Raw genomic sequence first — 6,351 nt, forward strand, 5'->3', positions numbered from 1 at the left:
GCTCTTATGTAAAGATAATACGGTGTTAATCAGATATAAATATAGGATTCTTTCGTTTGAGGAGAATAGCAAGATTTTGTAGGAAAAATCAAGTTAGTTAATGAGACTATTACATTTTCTTCTAACTAGTTTATATCGCTTTAATTTTAAGTCATAAGTATTGTTATGATAATTTTTTTTTCAAACTTGAACAACAGTCCTTAAATTAAAATCGAAGAAACCTAAGCTTTGCGCTCCACAACATGGCAAATTAAAACAACGACAATATACCAAAGAACAACAAACGAACTGTCGCGTAGCCGTGGTCAGGGTGGGATAGGTTTTGTATTTAGTTGCAGCCTTTTATGACAGATTGTTCATAAAAGTTATGTCACAAAGCTGCGGCTGGATTTAGAACATATTTTGTATTGACTATGGCTATGCGCCATTGATTTCGGAGCGGTATTACGGTCATGAAAAACGCCTAACAAAAATTGTTATGTATACTTTTTTTTTTACTCACCATCATCTTTTCTCCATAGTCCCCTCGAGACCCTGTGGGTGCCATCATATTGGGCAATGCCTTTTGTTCGATTAGTCGTTAAGCTGCAATAAAAATTAAGTCTTTATTAGCGTCTACTGACGGTACAATAAAATATTTTAGCGCGTACCTATTTTCTTCGTTACAACGCGTAAAAGCGCGAGTCGAGTTGAGACTACGACCGCCACCCTTTCTTTTTAATCGTATGCCTTCAGATTCCAACTCACATTCGAGCACATTTGGGTTAGGTGCACCTAACATCAGGATCATGATAACTAAATCTGCAGTACGTGCTACAGCGATTGCCCGCCGACCACGACCTTTGCCCTGCGCGGCACCCTCAATAATTCCAGGCAAATCGAGCACCTGTGTATTGGCACCTTTATATTCAATGACTCAATTAAGGCTACGCGCGCATCGCCACTTTTTAACACATCGAAACCATCACCTTTCTCTCCCATTTTGGCAGGTTCCAGCAATTGTGAACGATACTTAGCAAGCTTTGCTTTCGGTTGCTTTGTTCTTTTGCAGAACGCTGTGTGTCACGTCCATGACTCCTTACAAAATTGTGATTTTTGTTAGCTGTTAGACAACTCACGAGTTTACCTATAGTTTTAACTGGATAATCACTCACTTAAACTTATTACAAAATCCCATTGCCACTCAGCAGCTAAGAGATCCTCCATGCATTGCAATAACATTGTCAGTAAAGATGCACCACCCCAGATTGTTGAGAAACGTTTTCGGCCTAACCGAATGTTTGGAAATCTCGATTCCAATTCCGTCAATTTGCGGTAGAGGTATGATTGGCGCGCATCTACGTGTATATAGAATACATGATATGGCGAATAAAGGGATTTAATTAAACAAACTTGGCGCAAGCCCCGCCCATTAAGCGTCAACCAAAATGCAATTCGTACACCTTCAGTCTGTGTACGCGCATTTCTGTTTTCGGCGTTCTGCGGCGTAAACTCTGTAAATTTGCAAACAACCGAGTTACTGGATTTATTTGTTATGTGGAGACGACAATGCATAATTAGTGAGGGGTGATGAGGGACGAAGAGACTAACAGAAATGCTTAAAAGCAGTGAGCTCAAATTGATTTATAAATTGTAATCCCAGTTGCGTAAATATTAATACCAAAAACCGCCGCACGGCTCACGCGGATCCCCCGAGCATTTCATGTTACACCGAGTCTGGCAATTTCGCTGACGCAGGTGGAAATCAGCACCACAGAAACATTCGCTAGCATATTGTACACCCACATATGGAAACCCCGATTGTAGACAAGGTTGTATGCATTTTTGTGGCGTGTTGGTGGTTTTATAATTGATAAAATAACCAGAAAGTAGGCGATACTCCTTTTCAGCTTGATAGCAACCGAGCGCAGTATTCGCTGAATGATTGCCAGTGGGACAGTGGTTGGGTAATTTTTTCGCATAAAAATTTCCCAATTGAATAGCACATGCAGTTTGAGCAATTTGTTTTCGACATTCTAGACTCCGCGCGCGTTGCATTGCCGAAAGCGCTTCCTTGGCAGTAATATTACAATTCATTTTAATTCCAAAACGTGCAATATTAAGTATGAGTTGACTAGCATCGTTATTGCGGTTGTTTCCCATTGATGATGATGTTTGTTTTAGCTTAAGTGCAGCTTTATCTTGTTGATAGTTAACAGCCCGCTCACTTACAAAGTCATTACCAAACGATCGTTTATTTGCTTGATTATTGGCATGCGCCAGCGCCGCAGCATTGGCTTCTAGATATGAATTTTTGGGTGGTCAAGATTCCATTGGAGTTAGATATATTTAGCGATTTGTATGCTAGAAACACTTGCAATCCCAATATAAGAACACCTAACAGGAAGAAAAGTTTATAGCGCCGAAACCACCGGAATGCTATGTAGTCAGACATTTTAGTCACAGGGCATTACTAATTTGTGTGTCAGGCGTATTTTTTGGATACGCCGATGTACTGGTAGTAGCCTTTAAAGGATATTTTAATAAAACAAATATGACGGAGGTGCTAGTGGTAGGTGCATATAATGCATAAGGCATGACAGTGGTATGGCCGTTTCAATGATATCGAAAGTAATCCGACGATTTACTGCAGGGTAGCTTAGTCGTAACTTCCTCTTGATAATTACTTTTTCAATAAAAGCATTTTTACTATTTTCTATTTTTTTTTTAATAGCATCCTCTTTTGCAATATGGGAAAGGCGATGGTGCTGCTGTAACGTTTGGCATCTGAAACGAGAAAAAAAAGAGAATCGAATAAAATAAAATATAAAATTATCAAAAAGGGAACGATACTCATACTTACCCGTCACACGTTTTTCTTCATAGTGAAAATTCATTCAAAATGTCTCTATACTCATTTCCAAGAATGAATGACATTTTGAATGAACGAATCAAGGTTGCCACTCGATGAAATTTGCTTTTGTCTTTTCTTACGCCGTAAACACATTGCGCGCGACTCCATGGGATCACAAGTCGGATCCGCGGGATCCAACAAACTCGAGTGTTAGTACCCGAACAACTTTACTTTTTCCGACAAATGAAAATTTGTTTTATTTTGACAATGTGGTGCATAAACACACAATCAAAATCAACTTTCTTGTGAAAACAAAAGGTGAACCACTCGAGACCGAAATAATTTTCGCGGTTTATTTGCAAGGTTTTCATTGTTAAAAGGTTAGTGCACAGTCAAAATGTAAAACATAAACAGAAACATGTCACACTCAATAGTGGTCTCGCTTTCATGATAGGAATTGTTTTTGTGTACTGAACTTCCGATAAAGTTTCGTCAGTCCTTTTAGCTTGAAATCCAAGCAAGAATAAAGTAGTGTCATATATGCTTTCGATACTACAAACAAGGGAGAAATTAAACTTTTTCAAAAGGACTATAAAATCCCTAAATAATTGCATGACATGACCATTATGTCTCATTACGCTGCCAAATTGGCAGCACCGCACAGCTGCCTCATTCCAATGAGTGGAAGAGTTATCAGCTGACAGCGCTACAAATTGCCACACTCGATAGTGTAGCCTATTCCCGCCAGAGTTGTGTTGAAATCAACAAATACACCACAATTTGTGGTTCTCACACAACATGGCCCAAATCAACACCAAGAGTGTTCCCAGACAGCGGATAAAGGCCTCTTGCCATCTGTCGCACATTTTATCTGCACGACGTCATTTGACTAGTCATTTTACAGTCATTCATAGGTTATATTCATAGTCACATTTGCGTGGGCGTGGGTAAGTTTTGTGACCAAATTTTGTAGGGCAATTACAAGGAGCCGTGACAACACACGGGTTTACCGTGATATACCGTATATTATCGCGTATTGCCTGCCTTAGGCAAACACCAAAAATATAGTTTGCCCTAAGTCTATATTTAATAATTCTTAATTTTACTATTGGTGGCTTTCAATATCAGCATATTCATTCGGATGAAACTATTTTCAAAACGAAGGATCATTTTAGGCGTATGTCAATCAAAGTTTACTAAGCCTAACAGTGGGTTCAACCACTACACGTCACTACATCGGCAGAATAACTTAACCAGATTATTCATCCCAAATAAACCCTTAACCCGAGTACGCCAACCACAAGCTCGAACAATTAAACTTCTACTCTCCGCCCATTAGCCACGCAACCAACCTATGCAGCGATATTACTAAACGCTACCACTTCCAGACATGCCTGGATTTGCATTCAAACGCTCCAAAACCGAGGCACGCCCCAATGCGTTCACCATCGCTTGTCGTCTGTGCACCAAACCGCACGGAGTGCGATTGTGCCCAATTTACCGTGGTATGTCGACTGAGGAGCGACTACGTGCAATACTCATTCACCGCTATTGTCCCAACTGCCTATCCCCGTTCCACCGCCTGGAAATATGCTCCAGCCAAGACCGATGCCGACGTTGCAGTGAACCACATCACTCGACGCTACATATGGACGAGGATCAGCCGTCACAACCTCAAAGCAAGCACGACGACGACGATGCGAGTTCGGATGGGGTCCTCTCCATCCATGTCACGGAGCAAACCAAATCATGGGCCCAGCAAGTCGAGGAAGAAGAGGAAGAAGAGAGGCTGGCAAATGCAGCAGAGGTAGCCCAATCGGGCAACTTAGAAACGCCGCGATTCCGGCCACCATTACGTCATGAAAGACCCGAGAACCGCTCGCCTATGCACGGCGCTTTCGCGCGCTTACAAATCGGGGATGGCGCGGAGACACGTCCTTTCCGCCCATCGCACCGCCCTACTGGTAACCAGCGTGACGACGCGGAACCGCGTCCGTCCCGCTCGTCACGACAGTTCACTGGGAGGGCGGCCCCTAATAAGATGCGCAACAACCATCTAGCTCTCGTGAGGCAACAACAAACCCCCACTGGCTTCAGGAGTAGTAGACTCCGGGAAAATTTAGCGGCATCGACTATAACTCGAGCATTGATAGCCATGGCGCCGACAGCCATCGTCCGAATTGAGGCAGGAGGTCGTTCACACCTGGTCCGCGCCCTGTTAGATGCCTGCGCTCCCACCAGCATTATCGATGCCAATCTGTGCAAGGATCTACACCTGGAGCGTAACAATACCGCACGTCTTTCGAGGGGCACCGTCGTTCTTCGAGGGAAGTATGGGGTAGCGGGAAAGATCACGACCCAAGCCACCGTAATAGCAAACTATGCCAGGTTAAACCCCACGGCAAATCTGGACCCGTCGGTAGCGGCCCCATTCCAATTCATGAAGCTGGCCGATCCGACATTTTACCGATCGTCCCCAGTGTTGCTCACTTTGGGCGCCGCCGTCTACGCCAGTATTATGGTCGGAGGTACACCCACGTCGACTGTCGGCGGGCTCCTCGCCCAAGCCACAATTTTCGGCCTCGTCGTGTCTGGAGCCCACCCCTATAAAACTTTAATTATACCACAATACTAACGCTTTTCTTTTTCATCCACAGTTCAGCGAGGCTGCATTACTGCGAGCACGGATGTCCGCCGGAGATCGTACTTACGATCCAACTATACATACATATCATAGTTTTAATTTATTTAGTTTATCCTGCCTTGGGAAGGTTGCTGGCGTACTCACCAGTTTTTTTTTTTTTGTTTTGCTCTTTCGAGTTGCTCGCCGCAAGGGGGCCGGCATGTTTAGGCCACCAGCCTAAATATTCGCTACCACCCTAATGCACATTTTTTGGCAATATTATTATTTACCGGTAACGGCCCACCCCTGCCGAGCGCTAACTTCAAAGGGGAAAAACTCGACGAAAGTTGGCTATCGGCAGGTGGTGCGGACCTTTTTCGTTTTTAAATCTTTCTTTCTAATTTGGAACGTTCAAGAGCCAGCAGCTAGCCCCAGGTGAGTTTCCTAATTCTTCGAGTGTATACCTTAAACTTTAAATTGTGGTCTAAATTGTGAACTGCCAAGGGAATTTATTTTGTATAATTTAACTCCTTGCCATTGTCACGTAATTTTTAATTTTCAATTTGCTTTTTGCAATTCATCCCTTGCATGAATTTGAATGTGCCAAGTGCACTTTGTATTCCCATTAATTTCCTTCTAATTGCACTACTGCATATTCAATCGGAATTGCTATTTGTATTGTGAAATTAATTAGCTGTCCTGACGACCAGGAAGTTTGTGAGTGCTTCACTTTCATAAGCCAATATTGTAAAATATTTATAAATAAATAATTGTAATTACTCGGTATTCTTCTCTTTTTTATTTCTTATATTTGCGTGCGATCGCGCCCTACGACACGCGTGCCACATTCCCCCCGCAACATATGCCATTGTCCAAAGAGATGATTCAAATATCA

The 6,351-nt window shown here is 42.8% G+C and overlaps 1 pseudogene; it reads right to left on the reverse strand.

Moving 5' to 3' along the window:
- Window positions 1–580: 580 nt before the first annotated feature.
- Window positions 581–2,434, reverse strand: LOC137240105 (xylosyltransferase oxt-like; annotated as a pseudogene).
- Window positions 2,435–6,351: the final 3,917 nt, after the last annotated feature.

This window comes from Eurosta solidaginis, chromosome 1 (assembly GCF_040869045.1).
Source record: "Eurosta solidaginis isolate ZX-2024a chromosome 1, ASM4086904v1, whole genome shotgun sequence".
NCBI classification, from domain to species: Eukaryota; Metazoa; Arthropoda; class Insecta; order Diptera; family Tephritidae; genus Eurosta; species Eurosta solidaginis.